Genomic DNA, 23,267 nt, shown 5'->3' on the forward strand with positions numbered 1-23,267 from the left:
CCTACATGTACAAAAATATTTATAGCAGCTCTTTTTGTGGCAGCAAAGAATTGAAAATTGTGAGAATGCCTTTCATTTATGGAATGGCTGAACAAGTTGTGGTGTATTCATGTAATGAAATACTATTATGCTATAAGACATGATAAGCAGGTTGCTTTCAGAAAAGAAAAAAAAAATCCTGGAAAGACATTACATGAACTCATACTGAGTGAAGTGAGCAGAACCAGGAGAATATGGTACACAGTAATAACAATCTAGTGAATGATCTCACCTGTGAATGATTTAGTTATTTTCAGCAATACAATGATCCAAGATATCAAAAGACTTGTGATGGAAAATGCTATCCATATTCAGAGAAAAAACTATGGAACTTGAATCCATCTCAAAGCATAATATTTTTGTGAGGTTTTGTTGTTTGTTTTTCATGACTTTTCTCTTCTGCCCTGTTTCTTCTTTCACAGCATGATTAATGTGGAAATATGCTTATATGATTGTACATGTATAACATGCCAAACTACTTTCCATCTTGGGAAAAGGAAGATGGGAGAGAGGGAAGGAGAAGAAAATTTACAACTCAAAATTTCATAAAAAGTGAAAGTGGAAAACCATCTTTATGTGTAACTGGGGAAAATACTATTTAGAAAGAGAAAAGAAAGGCAGGAAGGAAGGAAGAAATGAAGGAAGGAAGGAAGGGAGGGAGGGGGGAGAGAGGAGGAAGGAAAAATGCATCTTTTTTTGGTTCTGAGTTGAGCTTAGGTAGATTCACTTTTTAAAAATAAGTATATTTTTATATTACTCATAATTTTCATTAATGCCCTCTCTCATTATCAATAAACAATATTTTATTCAGAATGAATAAACAAATAATCAAAATTAGAAGTTTATCAAAAATAACCACTACATCAAAATATTACTATATATCTATATATCTATGGTGTGCATACTTATAATTCTTACCTTTACAAAGTGAGTGGTGTGTCTTCTAAAATCTCTTTTTTGGGAGCATCCTAGACATTTTAATTTCATATCCTTTAATTTTAATTGTTTTATTTTATTTCTACATCTATTTCTAATGTTGTTATCATCCTGTTTATTATTTTTCTTGACCCTGCTCACTTCATCCTACTCTAATTCATATGTATTTTCATGTTTCTCTAAATTATTTTTGTTATTTCTTTTAGCACCATAATATATTCCATTCAATTCGTATAACATACTTGGTTGAATATTCCTCAATTGTTTGCAGTCTACATTGTCTCCAGTTCTTTTTACTTATTTACTTTCTACTAGCAATACTGGCAGACACTATTCTGTGTAGTACAAAATTATATACACCCCTTACTTATGAAAGATCATATGAAATAATCAGCCTAGCTTCCCATTTATTTGTTATTCCCTCTTAACTAAAACATAACTCATAATTTCCACTGAGCACAGGAGTATTTCAGGTTTCTGTGGTGTGGCAGAAGTCATATAGCACAAGAAGAAGTTATAAAAAATGTTAAACATCCATTGATGTTTCTTCTGTACTCCCTCACTCCCTCATCACTTTCTTTTCCAGCCTCAATATAGAAAACATAAGCAATATCCCCAGTTTGAGTTCAATCTCTTTAAAATCATTATATATTTTTCTCTGAAATATATATGAATGTTATTTTACTTTTTTTGCATGAACATGAATATCCATCAGAAACAAGGTAAGCCATTCTGCTGAAGAGTCTGTTTACTTCCACTCAGTTAACAATAAACACTTCAAATATCAATACATTCTTCATTGGGAAGAAAGAATACAATCTCTGAGACCTTGGATTATTCCACCAAAGAAAAGAGAGGATTCACTTTGGCCAAAGGAAAAGTTAATGACAACAAATAAGGAAAGAGGTTAACACAACCAAAAGGTCTTTAGAAGAAAAGAAGTGATGAAAAGTGGGTTCAGATAACTGTCCCTAGTGTTCCCCACCATTAGAAGGCCCACTTCCATCACAGAGCACCTGCTTATATTCCTATATAATGCCTTGTCAAATCTTAATCTCACAAACTGTTATAAATATGCAAACACAAAAATCTTGTCCTGTGCAAGGTTATCCTCCAGACTAGAGAAATCATTAATGGGTCATGGGATAATGATATGATAAATTTAAGTCAATCTCTAGCATCTTTGGAAGATATGAAAGGGATAAGACCCAAACTAATTTACTATGGTGATTTGATGATCATTATGGTTATATTTTAGAATATTGCTGTGTTAATATAGCACACAGATTGAAGTACACAGTGTGAAAAGGATTCATTTAGGAATATAAACAATACTAATAACTTTCATTCTATGATAAAGATGCATTCTGAATTCTGAATAATCAGTATTCCAAACTGAAATTTAGAATAAAATCTGTTCTATAAGGTGGGTATGGATGCTTTTTCTCTTAAGTAAATATGCAAATATTATAAATCAATGAAATCAGAGTTTTTTTTTTAAGACAGTTCTAGAATATAGATGCAAAAAATTATATTGGAACATAGAGACAATGAGAAGTATCATTAAGGTTAGTATCAAAGGCATCAAAACTCAAAATTACTAGAGAGTACCAGGGATCTCTCCCATCATCTGCTTCCTTTATAGATGCACACATGAAGATGAAGAGACCTGGAGAAAATCGCCAAAGTGTGCTCATTCTATCCTGTATAGATTTATTTTACATTATTCTACCTGGGACTTCACCACAGCAAGCACATACTGTCATACTTCCCTAACTGATTTATCATCACAATTTTTAATTCTTTTTCAAGCCTTTATTGCAATTCTTCTCTTCCACTCTTAGCTCACTGCCTAGCTACATACTCATAAGAGCAAAAAATAGTCATTTGCAGAGACTTTTCCCTTAGTACTTCTAGCTTATCTAACATCACTAAAGTATCTTCCCTTGACATATACTCCTTCATTCCCATCTCTGATGAAAAGTTGGAACTTTTTTTGGACAAAGCAAAATCCTCTACAAATATCCATAATGTTTTGTTTTCCTATCTTCTCTAACAAATTACCACCTTTATTATCCTCACTCTCTAATATCCAACTCTTTCTATTTATTTAATCTTTCTTTGCTTACTACATACATTCCTAAGTCTCCCTTATCCTTAAAAAATTCCCATATTTTATCTTATCATCCTTTCTGGCTATTAACTTCTCTCTTTCCCTTTTCAAGTAAATTCCACAAGTTATCAGTCTGTCATATCTATCTGCCATAAAGCCAAGTGTCTTCAATTGCCCTCATTTCATTTTCTTCCAAATCCTATGTATAAATTTGACTAAAAGATTATTCATTTCAAATTTACCAGAGATCACTTAATTGATAACTCCACTGATATTCTGTTAATCCGTGTCATTCTTTAACCTCTATGTTCAATTTATAACTGTATCATTATCTTCTGTTGGAAACTAAACAATTTCTAAGTTTTTGTGAGACCTCTTTTTGATTGCTCCTCATCCATACCTTTCTACTTTTCCGAATAATTATGTATTGGATATGATCTTGATTAAGAAAAAATTCCTATGATTCACAAATTAATGATTAGTTTGCAGTGAGTCAACCTACTGCTGAGGGAATGGTTAAGTAATGGAGGATTGATTAAAAGTGTCCCAAAAATTTCAGTGCAGTACTAATCTTTAACCTAAACATTTAAAGGCACTAAGATTTTGGAAATCATGAATTGTCTTCCACCATTTCTTATCCATCCCTTTAGATAATTGGTATTTCTCAAAAAATATTGACACTTGAGTGTGACAACCTTCAGACTAATTTTAATTAGTTGCTTGAAGAGAAAATTCTGGAACTGCTTTGACACTGATTTTACTGATACAAGACAGCAACACATTCAATTTAATTAAAAATGCATTGAAAATTTATGAATTTCCTATTATATGCAAGTTCAAGAATTTCTAAAATTTGTATTCAAATGTTCAAAATTATTTACTATTACTACTTATAATATTTACCTGGTTCAAGTAGGGGAATGGAGGTTGGGGAGAAGAGGATATGGGTCAAAAGGGAAAATTTGAGGGAAAATTCTCAGCCCTCAAGTGGACTCAAGTTTGAAATTCCCCAAACTTCTATTCCCATGCAACTCTATGTTTGTAATAGAGCATAAATGCTTCAGAATATAACAGGAACAACTGAGAAGATGGCAAGCTGCATAGAGGAAGCAATTATTTTCCTTTCAGCAAAATGTCTTTTCCCTATTCATTCCTTTAAATTAAGACTATATTTGAAAACATAATTACCCTTCCTTTGTGGCACATATTTATCTAAGGCAGAATAGATTTTGTTCCAACCTCTTATTTTAAAATTCTGTATCTATCTTTTAAGTAGATTTTCTATAAACAATGTATTGTTGAACATTGCTTTCTACTTCATTCCACTATCCTCTTCTATTTTATGTATGAATTTATACTATTTGCATTCATAGTTATGATAGATAATTGTATAATTCCTTCCATCCTATTATCAGTAGAGATTCTCATGCTGTATGAAGAATCTTACCAATCTTTAGTATAGCCAAAAAAGAGAAATTTGCCATGGCTAGAAATCCATTTTCCAGTGTATGGAAAATGTCTCAGATACATACATACATGCATGCATATGTATACACACATACATGCATACAAGTATAAGTATACATGTATGCAATGTATATTTATATTGCATATCTCTTTGTATGTGTGTGTTTGCATGTATGCATGTATATATACCTATATCATTTAACTCTCTTTTCTTGGGAAGAGAATACACGAATCCCCAATAGGGATATGTGATTACATTTATATATTCATAAGTATAGAAATTATTTTCTTACTCATTTATTAAGCACATTAATTCCATTTAAGCATTTTATGTATAAAACATATTTTTTATTTAGCAAAATTTTTATGCCTGATATGGTATAAATTGAGGTTAACAATGATTTTTTAAAATTTCAACTTCATTTTATTTTCAGTTCTAAATGTTCTTACTCTTCTGCACTCATTAAAGGTAAGAAATACAAAAACCATTAAAAACATGAAGTAGTATTTTTAAAAAGTCCACATTAGCCAAGTTTTAAGGGAGAGAGCAAAATATGCTTCAAAAGCATAGGTCATTGGTTCTTTATTTGTACTCTAATAGCATTTTTCTTCATGATTAATTTAGAACTGTGTTGTCATCAGATTGATTGAAGTTACTCTTTCAGATTTGCTTTGCTTTATAATATTGCAGTTATTATATACATTATTTCTTTTGTTCTGCTCATTTCACTTTGCATCAATTCATAGAACTCTTCCCAGGTTGTTTTGATATAATCCCGTTCATCATTTCTTACAGCACATAATTATGTTATGTTGCAGTCATGTACCATAACTTGTTCAACAATTCCCCAACTATATGAATACTTCTGTATTTACTTATCATCCCCAAAAGAGATATTATAAATATTTTTATACACATGGACTTTCCTCCTTCTTTGAAGCATTTGGAATATTGACATACTATTATATGACTGGGTCAAAAGATATGAATATTCTTATTACTTTTAGAGCATAGCTACAAATTGCTTTCCTACATGGTGGGATTGATTCACAGCTCCATGAACAGTACCTTAATGTATCAATTTTCTCAAATTTTCTGTATTTACTATTTTCCTTTTTTTGTCATCTTGGTCAATCAGAGAAGTGTAAGATGGTATCTCAGAATTGCTTTATTTGCATTTCTCTAATTATTAATGATTTAGAGCACTTTTTACAAGCCTGTTGATTTCTTCCTTTGAAAACCACATATTCATATCCCTTGACTGTTTTTCAATTCGAAAAGCAGTTTCTTTTAATATCTATATACTGGTCTCAATTATTTAAAAGATGCTTTCATTTGAATTAGTTTTTGCCTATGCACCTCAATGGTGAGGTTTGTATTGTCTATAATTGTTGCTTATATGAGTTTTAAAATTTCTTTATAGTAGTAATAATAGAAATAGCAATCATAATAACAAGATTTATATAGCATTCACTATATGCCAGCTAGTGTGCCAAGCAATTTACAAATATAATCTCTTTTGATCCTTGCAGCAGTTCTGATATGTAGATTCTATTATCTGCATTTTTTAGATGAAGAAACTGAGGTAAACAGAGATTAAATGTCTTGCCCAAGGTCATATAGCCAGTATGTAGCAGTAAGTGGATTTGAACTCAGGTCTTTTTTTCCACTTCACCAACTTGATGCCTATTTATCTAGTGTACAAACGTAGTCATATTAACTTTTTAATACTTATTTCTTGACTTGATACTGTTTTCTATTTATATATTCATACATTGGTTCTCAATAGCACTGTCTTGACACACAAAAGATTCTCTGCTCCCTCAAGCACCTCTTCCTTTCCTTTTCTTTATTTTACATTTTCCTGAAACTTTGATTTCATCTATATAGAAAGTTCTCAGTTAATTACACTCTTTGTAACATGAATGAGAGGAAAAAGATGAAAAACTGAGAGGCTAAATGAAATGTCCAGAATGGGTCTGGGGCAGAAACTCAAGTCAGGTAGCCTGTATTGTTAAGTCAGTTTATATCATTTACATCATGATGCCTTCCCCATTTTCTTTGGATTATGTAAACAACGAAGGCTATTTAAGTTTTTTTTTTTTTTTCTTATAACAATAAGGGAAATGGAGAGAGACATTCTTAATAGAATCAGGTTTCCAAATTCAGCATAGAATTATATTCTCAGAAATCACAATACTCTTAATTTTACCTTTACTGAGAATCATGAACATTAGAGGAATTGAAGACAAATGATAAGAAAATAAACAGAAAAGCACTTTGTCCACAGATAAACACCCTGTCAACACATTAACTGTCTCCCCCACACACAGTGAAATACATACAAGATCCCGTGCACACAATTTGCATGGGGAAAGGGTGTCTTGTGGGTTCAGAGTAATAATAACATTACCTCTCATGATTTTATTTTATCTTTACAAGCAGGAAGCTGATCAACTCTGGATGAATTTTGACAACTATCAGAACAGGATCTACCAAGACTTGGTGTTGTATTCCTAGAAAGTCTTCTTTCCCCATTTTACAACCTTCCCTTGAAACTTTGTTTTATTGTTCTATCTTGTAATGTTCTTATTATGCCCATTACCCTTGGCATCTTCCTTCCTTATAGATTTATGTACAGCAGTGGAATCTTAATGGAGGCCATCTCTAGACCTGGCTCAAGCCCATCACAGTGCACTATTCTAGCAGCTAGATAATTCTCTCTTGTTTCACAATGTCACCTTGAGGTGCCACCTTAAGGATGATATAAATTCAAGGAATGTATATCATTTTTTTTGTTCTATGATTCTGTGAATGTATAAAGTCTATAAACTGCATTATTTTGTTATAAATGAAATTAGAATTTGAGCTAGAGCAGCATTACATTTCTTATTTAACCATGCAATATAAATTTTTAAAATATTACTATGTGGTTGGTAGAAATTTAGTTTCCAGGTCTAATAGAATTTTGCCCATTGGAGTCTCATAATCGAATTATTTATTAATATGAACAAACCTTTCTTGTCCCTTTTTATAATATCTTAATTACCAATAAACCCTTCAGGAAAATATGGTACTCTTGGGAATTTACACATATACATAACACATACCCGAATACACATATATTTATTATGCATATATATTTATAGTTTTGTGTTTTAAATTAGCATTTACATAACTATAATTTCTCCTGTGATCATTTGTTTTTAAACTTGGGATAAACATATCCTAGTTTCCTAGATCCAATTATAATCATGAATTTAAAATGATGTTTATTGAACGTAGAAAGGCATGGGATCTTATTTCACTACTGAGGGGGAGTATTGCCAGAGGCAGGAATCAGAAATCCCTGTCCTAAACCTTAATTAAAAATTTTATTTGTATACAGAATGTAAGATTTCAATAGTCTTATATTTGTTTATAATCTCCTGATAGAGGATTTAACTGAAAACTAATTTGTATAACAAAGCAGGATTTTGCTTCATTTGTGATGAGATGAATGCCACAGAGAGTAACCTTCATAATTCCTAGTACATTGGTGTATTTTGAGCAATTGAAGCAGAAGGAGGGAGAGCAAATACCTCCCATTTGACTGATGATGGGGACAAGAAATCCAGGCTTCCATCACTTTCAGTCAAATGGATCAATACAGTAATGAATAGTTTCTGAGGTATTTTCTTTCCTCAAAGGTGGAAAACAGCTCAAAGCTTTTCTAGGTAATATATGCAGATTAAGCAACCCACCCTGCCTTTTGTTTTCCATACAGAGGCCCAGATTGCATTTAACTATGTCACAGTTCTGGATTTGATCAGCCCATCATTACCATCTCTTCACCTTCTAAGAGCTTTGTGAGTATCTCTGAATTAGACAATCTGGCCCCCAGGAAGAACTGAGTCAGAAAGTAGAAAATTAGGAGATTATGCATGGGTTTCTGTGAGGTAGATAAGTAATGTTACCCCCTGGCAGTTTTTGGAACTCATTTTTAAAAAGGAAGACTATAACTGCTTTAGAAAGACCTTGGTTGTTATCAAAAGGACATGAGCAGCACATTAGCTATATTACTTCTGTCTGTTTTAAAGAGCCAGTGCCTTCCACAAAGACCTAGAAAGAAATATAACACTTGAGGCCCCAAATAAGGTAAGAGAAAACCCTAAGTAATCGTGGATAACCACATCAGATCCTCTCCTAGGGACTATTAGGAAAGAACTCAAAAGAGATTTCACACATATGCATAAAAATACATACACACACAAAAATACATACATGTGTATATGTATGTGTTTGTTTCTTGTAGAAAACAGAAAGAACTACAACTTCAGCCTGAAAAATAAATAAAAGAGGGTCTCCAGGGCAGTCCACATCTCATTCTTCTTCAGTATTCAATTCAAAATTTATTCCACTATCTCTCAATCTTCCCCTAGTACTTTCATTTTCTGGATTCCCTCTCTTCTCCCCTGTCCCCCCACTCTTTTCAGGTTTTCAGTTTCTTTTTTGTTGTCTTTCCCCCAAACAATGAAAAGCCCTTAAAGCTAGAGATTTAGTATTCCAGTGCTTAGCACAAAGGCTGGCACATAGTAAATGATTAATATTTCTTGACTTCCTTTCAATATGGCATAGTTACTGACTAGTTACAACTAGTTGATGCAGTGCATGGAGTTCTAATCCTGCATTCACATCTTATTTCAGATCTTACTAGCTATGTGATCCCGGGTAATCCACTTGATCTCTATCTACTCCAGATTTCTTAACTGTAAAAAAGAGATAATGGCACCTACCTTTCAGGGTTGTCAAGAAAATCAAATGAGATAATAATTTTAAAGCACCTAGAGTGCCTGCCACATAGTAAGAACTTAAAAATACTTTTTTCTACTTTCCTCTTCTTTTTACCCTTCTCTGATTTTGGGAAGCAAGCAGGATTCAGCCTACTCTCTTGCAACTCTCTTAGAAAGAGTATGTATTATGGGTAGTGAGACTTTATTGAGATATATAGTAGAAGCTATATGTAGACTTGGTTTAGTTAGTCTAATTGTGTTTTGGTGATGGTGTTTTTTTTTTTTTTTAATCTTCTTTATGTATATAAATAACATCTTACTGAAAGCCTACCAATGAATTTTGAACATTTTATTACCTTTCATATTTATAGCACAGTAATTTCTACTTAACCCCTAAGCTCCCACTAAGTTCATTCTTGCAATAAATCAAAAATTCAAGCAAAATGCACTGAAGCAATGAAGGTGACTATATTCATATACCACATTTCACACTTGTAATCTTTTGCCTCTCCATTGAGAAGTGGGATATGCATTTTATAATCAAAATTTTTGGCTTGAGATTGTCCATTAGTCAAGGAGTTCAAATTTGACTTTCTGCTGTTAATGTTTATATTACTATATTTACTGTGCATTGTTCTCTTGGTTTTTCTTTTTTCATTCTGTATCAGTTTGTTGTTGTTGTTACTCAGCCATTTATTCATATCTGACTCATCCTGACCCTGTAAAATATTTTCTTGGCAAAGATACTGGAATGGTTTGCCATTTCCTTCTCCAGGGGATTAAGGCAAAGGTTAAGTGACATGCTTAGAGTTATACATCTGGTAAGTGTTTGAGGTCACTTTTGAATTCAGATCTTCCTGACACTAGGTCCAGTGTTCTATCTACTAGGTCACTAGAGACTATATGTCTCTATCAACTTTTACAAGTTTTCATATGTTTATTTAATTTTTTTGTAGTTATCATTCCTTAAAAAGACATTCAGTGATAATCATATGTCTTCATATATATTTGCTTCTATAAATATTGTATTATTGAAGATCATTCTAGGAAAGGCTTCCTTCTTTTTTTTCTTGGAGCATGTACCTAATGTAATCTCTGGGTAAAGGCAATGATTAGTGACAGTCATAAATTATTATACTTTACCTATAGCTCCACAATCTACCTGAGAATCATATAAATGAGACAATATAGTCAGAAGAAACCTGAAATAAAGAGATTATCAGCTTTGTTTGGTTCTGATGTTTTTATGTCATTTATTTTACATTTCCCAATGACTACAACCTCCCCAACCAAGAGAAGCTTGGATTATGCTGAATAAAGTAAAGCAAAGTATATGAACACATTCTCTATTTTCTTCACAGAGAACCAGGTATGATACCTCTGTTTTGAAGTATAAATGTCAGATTACAGGCTTAGACCTACAATTTAAGTGAGTTCAAGGTTATGTTCAGTCCCTGTGGTACTAACTGGTAACTGTGGTATTAATTCCCTGAGTTGATAGACTTCTAAGACGGGGCCATTCATGAATAGGTTGTGGCTGTTTTCTCACTCTTTAGAAGTTCCATTGTATTATATGGGAGCTTTGAGGCTGCTTTAATTAAAGTTATCTGAATAGGAGTACAGTGTGCCAGATGTTCATAATAAATATAATGCAGCTTATGTAATGTTATACCATCATGGAATATACTGAAACAGTTCATGATTACCTACTATTAAATATATTAAATCTAAATTTATTTCAGTGTTTTCAGAAATTAAACTTATTCTTAAATGCTATAAATTAAATTGGTATTAGAATTTGACCTTTTGCTGAAGTGTTTTCAATAAAGATAATTAAAGATCTCTTTTGGATCATTTAATTGAAAGTATTTCCATTGAAATGAAACATATAAGTAGAATATTTATATTTCACTAATTTAATGGATCTGTGATCTCATCAATGTGTTCACTTCTTTCAGAAGAACATTTCCATCTCTCTCTTCCCACCATGTTGGGACTTTATCCATGTCCTCTCATAAACTTTTTAAAATATCCAGAAGTTTTCTAGGTCTTTCCTTCCCTTCTTCCCCAGCTCAAACAAACATTCTGTGGTAATATAGATTTACTTTTAGGTTCACAGGCTATCCCCTCTTAACATATGTCTAGTCCGGTTCCTTTTTTGATAACATATTTCACTGATTATACACACACACACACACACACACACACACACATTTATATCTGTATATGAATACAGATATAAATGTGATTATCCCATTCTTATGTACAAGTCATTATTGATGCTATAATGCTGTTTACCTGTGACAAATGTGCACTTTTTCATTGTTTTGGGGACTACCCACAATTTTGATTTTTCAGTGGTTTTAGTTGGCTTGATTTATGGCCAATAAGGAATTTATGGCCAACAGGGGAAGTGAATAGAATAAGCATTTAGATAGTATCTACTATGTGCCAAGCATTGTGCTAATATTTTAAAAACAAATATTATCACATTTTATTTTCAAAATGACCTGGGAAGCTATTATTATCCTTATTTTACAGTTGAGGAAACTTGGCTAATGTCACATAGCTAATAAGTGTCTGAGGCCAGATTTAAATTTAGGTCTTATTGACTCAAACCCAGAGCTCTAATCACTACCTTTTATAACCACCACTAGTTGTGATACTAATTTTCAAGACTAATATTTTTAAAGCCATGAATCAACTATGGGTTCTTTTTCTCTTGAAGTTATATGAAGGTAATAACACTCGTTTTCAATTTATGAGAATGTAACTCATCTTAAAATGTTTGGTCATTTAAATAGCATAATCATTTCATAAAATTAAAAATGATTACCACAATAGATGTTTGAAAAATCCACTTAATCCAGAGGAGATTTCAAAGGTGGTAGGCTCTTGTTATCCCTCTGTTTTTTTTTTAATCTCTTCCTCTGTAAAAATATTAAAGTATGGATTATCTTACAGGTTATTAAGGAAATGATTTTTCCCTTTAAATCTAATCCAATTGAACAGGAGATAAGATATTCTAAGATTTTATTAAATAGAAAACTACAACTCATTTTGTAGTTTGAAATTGAAGGTTTGTTTGAATTGAAGGTCAGATGAAACATTGCCAGAGAAGTTACATAAATTAATTTTCTAAAAATAGAAAAGATTTTTGGGAAAAATTTTTACATTCAAAGATTCTGATAAAGGTCTCATTTCTAAAATATATAGAGAATTGACTGAAATTTATAAGAATTCAAGTCATTCTCCAATTGAAAAATGATCAAATGTAATGAACAGACACTTTTAGATGAAGAAATTAAAACCATTTCTAGTCTAAATTATTATTCATCAGAGAAATACAAATTAAGATAACCAAGGTACCATTATAAACTTCTCAGATTGGTTAAGATGACAGGAAAAGATAATGACAAATGTTGGAGGGGATGAGGGAAAACTGGGACACTAATACATTGTTGATGGAGGTGGGAACTTATCCAACCTTTCTAGAGAGCAGTTTGAAACTATTCCTAAAAGGCTATCAAACTGTGCATTCTCTTTGATCCACAGTGTTTCTACTGGGCCTATATCCCAAAGAGATCTTAAAGGAGGGAAAGGGACCCACATGTGCAAAAATGTTTGTAGCAGCCCTTTGTGTAGTGGCAAGAAACTGGAAATTGAGTGGATGCCCATTAGTTGGTGAATAGCTGAATAAATTGTGGTATATGAATGTTATGGAATATTATTGTTCTGTAAGAAATGACCAACAGGATGATTTCAGAGAGGTTTGGAGAGACTTACATGAACTGATGCTAAGTGAAATGAGCAGAACCAGGAGATCATTATACATGGCAACAGCAAGATTATGAGATGATCAGTTCTGATGGATGTGGCTCTCTTCAACAATGAGATGATTCAGGCCCGTTCCAATGGTCCTATTATAAAGAGAGCCAGAGAGGACTATGGAAACATAGTATTTTTCACTCTTTTTGTTGTTTTTTGCTTGCATTTTGTTTTCTTTCTCATTTTTTTCTTTTTGATCTGATTTTTTCTTGTGCAGCATGATATTTGTGGAAATATGTATAGAAGAATTGCACATGCTTAACATATATTGGATTACTTGCTGTCTAGGGGAGGGGAGGGGGAAAAGGGAGGGAAAATTTGAAAGACAAGGTTTTGTAAGAATGAATGTTGACAATTTTCCATGCATATATTTTGAAAATAAAAAGCTTCAATTAAGAAAAATAGAAATGTTTTAAAACTATTTACCTGAACCTCTGTCTTATAAAACTAGACATATGATTCTATATCTAACTTCCTAATGTTTGTTCCCATGTAGCAAGGGAGTTCTCAGGAATTTATGTTTACTCATTCCTTCTCATTTCAATCTTGTAAATTCTACCAACAAAGTTATGATTGTTAACAGGGTTCCTACAGATCCAAAGAAAGCTAGCTGTTTGTAAATTAATCAAGGCTCAGAAAGCTAGGTAAAGCTAGATAGGACTTAACTAACTTTCAAAGGTTATATCTCAGCCCGTTATGCACAAATGATAAGAAAAATCTTGATTGACTGACATTTACATTTTGTCTGTCCTAAATATTTAACTAATATTCAAATCTCTATCTGGAGACAGAGACAGAGAGACAAGTATGACACACACACACACACAGAGACAGAGAGACACACAGAGAGAGTAGCAGAGAGAAATCGACAGAGTCCATAGTCAAGTAGATGTATGGCTTCCTTAAAGTGAAATGACTTGGTTTCACATCCTGTTTATCATGTGTTACATTTGTGACCTGGACAATTTTCTTAACTTCTCCATAAACTAATTATTAGTTCAGAGAATATCTTTATTGTCAATTTCTATGTATAAAAATAATATGTCCATTCTCCTTGTATGTATGTACATATGCAAATATGTATAGGTACATATTTTTCCAAGTGAAATATATAAAGTAGATCTTTCAAAGGTGTTCACAGGGAGACAAGAATAGGCATCTCTAGTATTTCCTTTCCCCCCATTTTTTTCCAGTAGGACTTTAATTCCTGCCAGAACGGGAAGAAAGAGGGAGCCAGAGGTTGGACACTCAGCTTTTTAAAGAAAGTAATATGTGGCTAGAAATAAGTCTATTTAACTATTATTAGTCTAGGAAAAATATCTTTACAGGAATTCAAACTTAAACTCCACATTTTTATTCATATGAGGAAGATATGAGTGTATGGAGGGATAGAGGAAAAGTATACTCAAATTTTTTTATCCAAGACTTTATTCCCTTCTCATAAAATATTTGTTCCACAATGGAAACATAAAAATAGCAAAGAAACCTATATATCTAATGCAATTGCAAAACTGAATTCAGAAAAAGCACAGATATGAGATATATATCAAACAATAAAGAATTCTGGGATCGGAGTGACTTAACAGAAAGAAAGACAGACAGAAAGAGACACACACAGAGTGAGAAAGAGACAGTGAGACAGAGAGAGACACACACAGAGACAGACAGAGATACAGAAAGAGAGAGAGAGAGAAAGAGAGAGAGAGAGAGAGAGAGAGAGAGAGAGAGAGAGAGAGAGAAAGAGTGTAAATTCCCTGAAGTCTTTAGTGTAGCAAGCTAGGAATAGAATATAATTGGAATTTTATATGTTGCCTTCTTTCCAGAGTCTTTCTTTCTGTTCAGTGACCTGAAAGAAAGATTGGAATAGCTATCTTCTTACTCAAGAGAGAAGAATGGGCCAGAACCCAGAAAATTCAGTCACCACTTTCTCTCACTGTGACCAATGCTGCCTCACCTGTCAATAAGGCATTGCTTTCTCAGTAAGAGGAGAGTTCCATACAATAGGATTTGGGACTCAAGTTACATATCTATATGTGTGTGTGTGTGACATATATAATTCATACACATAGATATTCATACATACATACATGCACAACTTGACTGAAACTTTTGAAACACTCTATATGTGTAAATGTGCCACATGTGTATGTGCCTATCTTCTTTCCTCTAGAGAAAGACTTGTTTTCTTCAATGCCTTGACATTACATTACTTCAGAATACAATAAATATGACACAATCACAATTGTAGGAGTTTCTAGACATTTTACAAATCCAGTTTATGAGGAGAACTGAATATATAGACATTTTCATCCCTATCCTAAAGGCTAGGCTTCTGAAAAATGTAACTCTCTTAAAATCAAAATGAAACAAACATAAACAAAAGTCCAAAATACAAATAGGGTAACAGTAGACAGAATACTGGGCTTGAAGTCATGAACATTTGGTTTAACCTCTGGTCTTTGACTCTAGTTGAGTGACCCTGGGAAAGTCATTTAGTCTTTATGCGCCTCAGGCAATGCCCCAGGACTGAGCTACTGAGGCATAAACTGCTACAATTTGCTTCTGAGGAATGAGTTATTTTAACAAGAGTTCCCCAGCCTGAAAAAATCACAGATCCTTCTTATATTCATGTAAATAAAAAAGGCATGAAAGGGCTTCTAAGCTGTGCCTGAGGGGGAAAAAAACAGGCCCATTTGAAAACTTTCTCTCTGCCCACCAGTCTGGGCAGCTTATAAAATAATCAGAAATTTTCCACACATTGGATTGAGGTAATTACTCTTATTAGAGCACCTCCTTGCAACGGGCACCAAGGCTATTCATTCCAGTTCACTAGAAAAGAGACTTTAAGTGTTGAAATACTTTTTAAAAGCTATATTTCATCTCAAAATTGAAATACTTCTGACAAGAAGCATGTTCGTACATATTCATTCCACACTTTCCCTGTCTCCTGTCTAATTAGGAGTTTCACCTACTAGACATTTTCAAAGTTGACTGGGCAGGAGGTAACAGTGTAGATAAATCCCAGTGTTAGCTAATTAGTTCCTTCATTCCCAAGACTGCTCTAAAAAAAATCAATGGTCATCTCACACATGAGATGTTTGTAACTGGCCAATGGATAAAAAAATAATTTTATTGTAATATTAACTCTAGCTTTATAGAAGATACCAGTCAACATTATTTTACCCTGGACATTGTTTGTTACTTTTGTGATTGAGATGGTGTGATCTGACAGGTAATAAGATATCAGAACTGCATCTGGGTGTCCTCTGATTCAATAAGGCATTTTAGATAAATCCCCTAATATTTCCTGAGATTTAATCTTTAGATGCCAATTAAATATATGGTGTATATAAGATGTCTTGTTTTGGGAGGGAAATGCTGCCTATTGTCATAGACCCTTCCACAAAGATTTTTCTGATGTTCCCAGCATCTCCAAGTTGGAAGAGGACTAAGAGTTCATCTCATTGTGACCTTATGTCTAAAAGTATGATATTCTAGGATGCTAATTAGATGGGCTTGATTGTCTTTACATATCTGGAAAGACAGTCCAACAACATCTATTTGGGTAAATCAGACTTCAATTCTTTTTTTATTCCTTTGCTGGCAGGTTTGGAGTTTTTCTAATTGAATTATATAATTTCTTTAACACACAAGAATGGCTATATGTCATAATTTTTTATCAGAAATTGTCCTATTTACAAGTAGGAGCATCTGTTTATATTTGATTTATGAATCTGGGTTGTGAAGGCTCAAAGTATAGCAATAATGACCCTGCTTTCTTTAGGGAGAGGTTAATGCAGAGGAAATAATAAGGGCCTTGGATGGCACAAGATTCTAGAGTAGCAACAGTAATAGAACAGCTGAGGTTCCTGATGCTGCAGTGATCCCTGGGAAATGTACTGGGATATGGAAGTGGATGATGGAATGTGAGGGTGTTCTGTAAAGAAAACTCACACCTTGAGGATTTGTTTTTGTTTTTTAATTTTTGCTGCTCCCGCTGCTGTTTTGTGAGGAGGTTTCTTTTATTTTTTAAATTTTGTTTTGTTTGTTTTGTTTTTAAAAAGAAACATGGTCTATATATTATCTAAAGATCAGATCTATTAATAACAAGTAACAGTAAACTTCACAAGTGATTCAATTTATTATTAAAAAGTTGTTCCAAATTTTGGGATTTGGGTACAAGATTTAATGAATGTAATATTAAGACCTGAGAGTCAGAGAGAAGAGAAAATACCTAGAATTACATGATTAGAACTTGAAAGGCCTTAGAGATGAACAAATCCAAACTCTTCATTTTATAGAGGAGGGAAATGTGGCCAGTACATGAAGTGACTTATCTAAAGCTATATAACAATTGGCAGGCATGGTTCCCATATAAGTCCTTTAACTTTGTATCTAGCATCCTTTCCACTATATAAAACTAACCTGAAAGGGAAATTGGGTTATATTGTCTATATAAAAGAACCAAAAGGTATAGTGATGCAGTATTGTTACCATTTATAGGAAAAATTCCATTCCTTTATAGTTATCTGACACTGAGTCCCCATAATGATTACATGAAATGAAAATATATAAGGAAATTCTGCATCTCTTTCTTATAATAAAACACCAGCAGGATTATGAAAAAAAATGAAAGATTGAGAAATTAATGTTCTTTTATATTGGCATCACAACTTTCAAACTACTTACTAATCAATATTCCACTGATGTATATGCAGAATAAATCTTACCCCCTTCTTTGAATTATTAAGATTTAAAGCATGAAATACTATACAAGTTAGCATATTTAAGAATAAAATATTGAGTGGGGTTGTTTTTTATTTCCCATATAATTGTTTTTAAATTAAGAACCAGGACTAGGTATTCTTTTTTCCTCATTCCAGCTTCATAAAATCTTCAGAAAGTAACTCACACACCACCTTCAGTTTGATGTCAATTGCTCATGTCTTTCTTCTCAAGCACTTTGTATTTAATTCACATTTATGCTCTTCATATTTATTTATTATTTACATAGTATTTAGTAATATTATTCATATTAGTATTTAATATGTATATGCAAACACACATATGTTGCAACTCTTAAAATGTAAATCCTTGCAAATAGGGACTTTTTCATCCATTGTCGTTGTATCATCAGTGAACAAAATATGGTAGATACAGTATAAATGTTTCATGACTTGAATGATGTATCCCTACATTTCTTTCAAGCATTTTATGAGTTTTTTTAATCATCTAAAATGCCTTTTAGATTCTTCAAGATATGTTGAGCCATCTCTAAATTTTCTTCTAGGTGAACTCCAACCATAGTTTTATATAGTTTATTTACATTTTTTTAGAATAACTAAACAGATGTTTAGATTGAAGGGGCATAAACCAGAGGACTTCACAACACCGTTGTAATCCACATATCAGATAAATACAAGTAAAGAATGTGCTCAGGAATAACCCAAAACATGTAATTTTTTTTTTCATTTTTAACTGATATATCATTTTACTGTACTTCAACATTTTATCTTTTTTTATTATTATTTATTAGTCTCCTTCATCACTAGTACAATTGGAATTTAATCACAGACATATAATGTTGAAGTCCAAATTCTGATGATATGTTAGTGGAATGTTAAGGCCTCCATGTGTGCTTGATTCAGCTCATTGTGCTGAATGTTAAGGCCTCGCCATGTGTTTGGCAGCAGCCACATTTGGGTGCAATTTTTTCTTGAACTTGCTCCTGGGGGGGGGGATGGGGATTGAAAAGAATATTGCAATATTTTTAAGATTGACAAGGTATTGCTTTCTCTTTTAGAGCAGCAATACATTTACCCTAAAAACAAGAGCCAACCATAATCTAGGTATTGGCAACTCAGCAAAGTCTAAAAACAAATCTCTTCTCCTTCCCTTCCCTGCTTCGAAATGTGAAAAAAAGTGGAAAAGTGTTAGCTGATAATAAAAAAGTCAATTTCTTAAGCAAAGCTCATAAATTAGTATCTGTCTGATTTGAAATCAAAGGTTGAAAAACTACATGAGAACCCTAGTAACAGCAGGCACCTTTATTTATAAGCTGAAATGAGTCCCTTGTGTCAGCTCTTTGGCACTCCAGCCATACACAAAAAAAACTACGATGGGAAAGAGAATTGAAGTTAGCATTCAGGTATGATTTACAGCATCTAAATAAGGTTGCTTTTCTCATCTCAAAGAAAGAAAAGAGATAGATCATTTGCATGAACTTTTTACTAAGATTTTGCTTTCCAGAAATAACAACTCTGCTATTTAACCTCTATCTTGTCAACTCTTCCATTGGAATGACTATCTTTCTTGAAAAGTAAGCTCTCTCTTGATAAATGACTCTAATAAACTACACACACACATACACACACATGTATGTGTCTATACACATACTTTATATACATACATATGTATGATTTTCACAAATACACACATATTTCCCCTTAATGTTATATGGGAAGAAGCTACATTTTCCCTTATGATTAATGAGATAAGTTCACATAAAGGTTATGCACCCAGAAGAAGTGAAGGCAATAGAGTTATGAGCACATTTAATAATTTTTTTCATTAAAATTACATACTGTTCTAATTTGATGATTGCCAAGTCAAGTCCTCTATCCAAATAGCTGGTTGCCAAAGTCTTTAGGCCACATTTGGCTGAAAATGCCAAAGTATACACATTTAAGCAGAATACACACTTAAGAAGGATTATGGGGGGAGGATGACAAAAATAGAAGTTCCTTCACCAGACATTCCAAATTAACAAATCTCTATAATAAAAAGTAGGATCTGAAGGGAGTGTTAGTGCTAAAACCAGAGATGAGCAAATATATTCTTACAGGAACAGATTTGCCATTCAATTAGGCAATGAGTTACAAAGGCATACCCCCAAATTCCTTAAATTGCTTTTGTACACAAACTTTTCTCTAATTCATTTAATATTTAATGTTTGATTGAGCCCTAACAGTGCTAGGTGCGAAGAGAAGACAAACATATATATGGCACTCTAGTCTCCCAGAAAGCATTTGTAATCTAATATCTGTGATGAGGTATAAATATGAATAATAATTAAAAATTTGAACAGAAATAATTAAAGTACAAAAAATAATAATGAAAAAAATGATGTTCAATAATTCAACAATGCATACATATTATTTCATATGTCATCTCATGTATATGTCATCCTTATATATCTATTTATTTTATCATATGTGTGAATGTATGTTTACATGTGCATATGCCTGTGTGTGTAATTCTTACAACAATCCTATGAGGTAAGTGCTGTTATATATTCAATAAATAAGGCAAAATGAGAGAGATTTAGTTCATATTTACACAGCTAGTAAATATCACAGATTGGATTCACATCAAGCTTTCTAATCAAACAAAATCCAATACTTTGTGATTACAGTATATTGCTTCTAATGAAGTGAAAAAGTGTGAAGAGGAAAAAGGGAAAATTCTGATAATGGGAAATATTTAGAAATGTTGGGAAACATGAGCTGAGTCTTCAAGAATGGGTGTTAGTTAGTATTTAAATAGGTAGAAATATACAAAAGTGGAACAGTTGTAAGTGAGGGGAAAATGAAGATGACTAATTCTTTATGTACCAGAGGCAGAATGATAGAATAATTCAGGTGAACTGAATAGAATAAAGAAATGTGAAATGAAGCTAAGGTATTTGAGGAAACATTGATATGCATGTTGAAGTTGTCATGTGTAAAGGCAAGAGTTGTAGTGGAAAGAAAGACTTTGAACCAAGCACTGTATTCATTGAGTCTGATATCTTGTGTTTCAATAGATGATAGCAACTAGGATCTGGAGTGAGTGAATTTTAATAGCCGAGCTTCAAAGGAAGACAGTTTGCTAAGTGATAGGGATAGACAAAGACTTGGAAATTGCATTGATCCCCTGCCATGACTTTTGAGTCAAGTATTTTGATTGAAAATTAAACCAATACTAGCATGTGTCATCAGGAATGCAGAGGCATCAGGAAACAGCCAAGTCTCAGTGACTGTCAGAAGATCCAAGAACATTAAAAGATATTTATTAATTAAAGAACAGGCATTCCAAAAAGCACTTTTCAAAAGACATGTAGTTCTGGAATGGGGCATAGCATTTTGAAGGTCATAGTAGTAACTGAGTGGGTAACACAAGATGGGGAATAGAGTTTGTAGATCAATAGATAGGATTTCAGAGTCTCTATAGTGGAGGAGAACAAAGAGATAGAATTATCCTAACCATTCAAAATTAATTCTAGAGGACATGTGCTTGGATAAATGTTCATTGATAGTGTTGAGCAGACAGCTTAAGATCCTTACTACTTGTAGCAGATGGTGAAAGAGTGCCCTGAGAGAGTCAGAAGGTCTGATTCACACTGAACAGGAGCAAAAGAAGATATGGCCTGAGAGAATGCAGTCAGGTGGCAGAAAGTGGAATTCTAAGCTAGGTTTAGTTGGTAATTGAAGCCCCAGAAGTCAAGAGATAGGAAGGACTCAAAGTTGACTTGGAGATTTTAAGCATGAGATGATAAGCAGAATGAGAGCATTAGTATTTACTTACTATGTACTCCACTGGAATCATAAAAAAAAACAAATTCTCAATATGAAAAAATATATATATAACTCTTTGTGATTGCAAAGAATTTAAGCAAAAAATTAGATGTCCATCATTTGAAAAATCACTAAGCATACCTTGATATATAAATATAATAGAATATTGCTACAAAGATTATAAGTACAAGAAAGTATGGAAACATACAAATAAATGCAAAGTGAGAAGAGACAGACTAACAATTTGCATAATGATTACAATATTGTAAATGTAAAAATATCACAAAGTATTCAAAATTATTGAATATCACAAAAACTATGGAAAACAAAGTTGGCCCCCCAAAATGATGAGAAGACTCCTCCTGCCACTCCATACTGATCCTTTGTAGAGGAGGAATTTATAGTTGAAGAACATAGAATGTAGTATCAGATTATTTTTATTTGTTAATTTTGTTTGATAGTTTTTCTTATTCTTTCTTATACAAAATTGACATTTATTATATGAAATGTTCAAACAAAAGATCAGTAAAATTTGTTTTCAAATAAAAATAAAAAAATTAATAACTCCCAACTGTTATTTCCCCCCAGTACTAGTTTATTTTTCCAGTTACATGTAAAGTTAGTTTTCAACATTCATTTTTTAAAAAGGTTTTGAGTTTTGACTTTTTTTCTCTCTTCCATCTTTAAATTCCCCTCACAAGGACAGCAAACAATATGATATAGATTATTTTTTGCAGGATTCTGTTTTTTAATCAACTCTAATATTCGTTTCCATTTTATGGAAGAGTTCATTTCATTCTCATTCACAATTATGATTACCAGCTTTGTAGTTCACTCCGTCCTATTTTCCTTCCTGTATATACTTTTGCTCTTTCCATACAGTCTTTAGTAGTTTTTTTTTTTTACGTTCCCACTACCTTATCTCCTATTTCCCCATTCCCTTCTCTTAGTGTTTTTTTAAACTCAGTCCACCCACTATTACCCCCTCCCCCCTTCTCCCCTAATGTTTCCCACCTTCCCTTCTCTCCTACCCGTCCTTTTTATTTCCTCTTTCTCCTCCTATTTATTTATAGGGGTAGATAAATTTCCATACCGAAGTGAATGATTAAATTATTCCCTCTTTGAGTGAAAACTAATGAGATCAAGCTTCAGAAAATGTTCATCCCCTACTCATCTTTTTCTATGATCCAATTGTGCCATTTCATTCCTATTTTTACAATACAGACCTTTATCTACCTCTTAATGTTTTTTTGAGTCATTTCATCAGAGTCCATTCACAACTACACCCTGAGTCAATGTGATCCCCTCCCACCCACTGTCTGCTCCAATGACAGATATAGTTTGAAAGAGTTACAGATATTATTTTCCTATCTAGACATGTAAATAGTTTAACCTTTAGTGTTTATTTTCCCCATTTACCTTTTTATGATTTTCTCCTGCATTTGTACATTAAATTTTCTCTTTAGTTCTGATTTTTTGAATAGAAATTTTTGAAATTCTCTTAATTCCTTGAAGATACATCTCCTTCCTGAAAGATGATCCTGAGGCTCCCTGTG

This window comes from Sarcophilus harrisii, chromosome 1 (genome assembly GCF_902635505.1).
Source record: "Sarcophilus harrisii chromosome 1, mSarHar1.11, whole genome shotgun sequence".
Classification (NCBI taxonomy): Eukaryota; Metazoa; Chordata; class Mammalia; order Dasyuromorphia; family Dasyuridae; genus Sarcophilus; species Sarcophilus harrisii.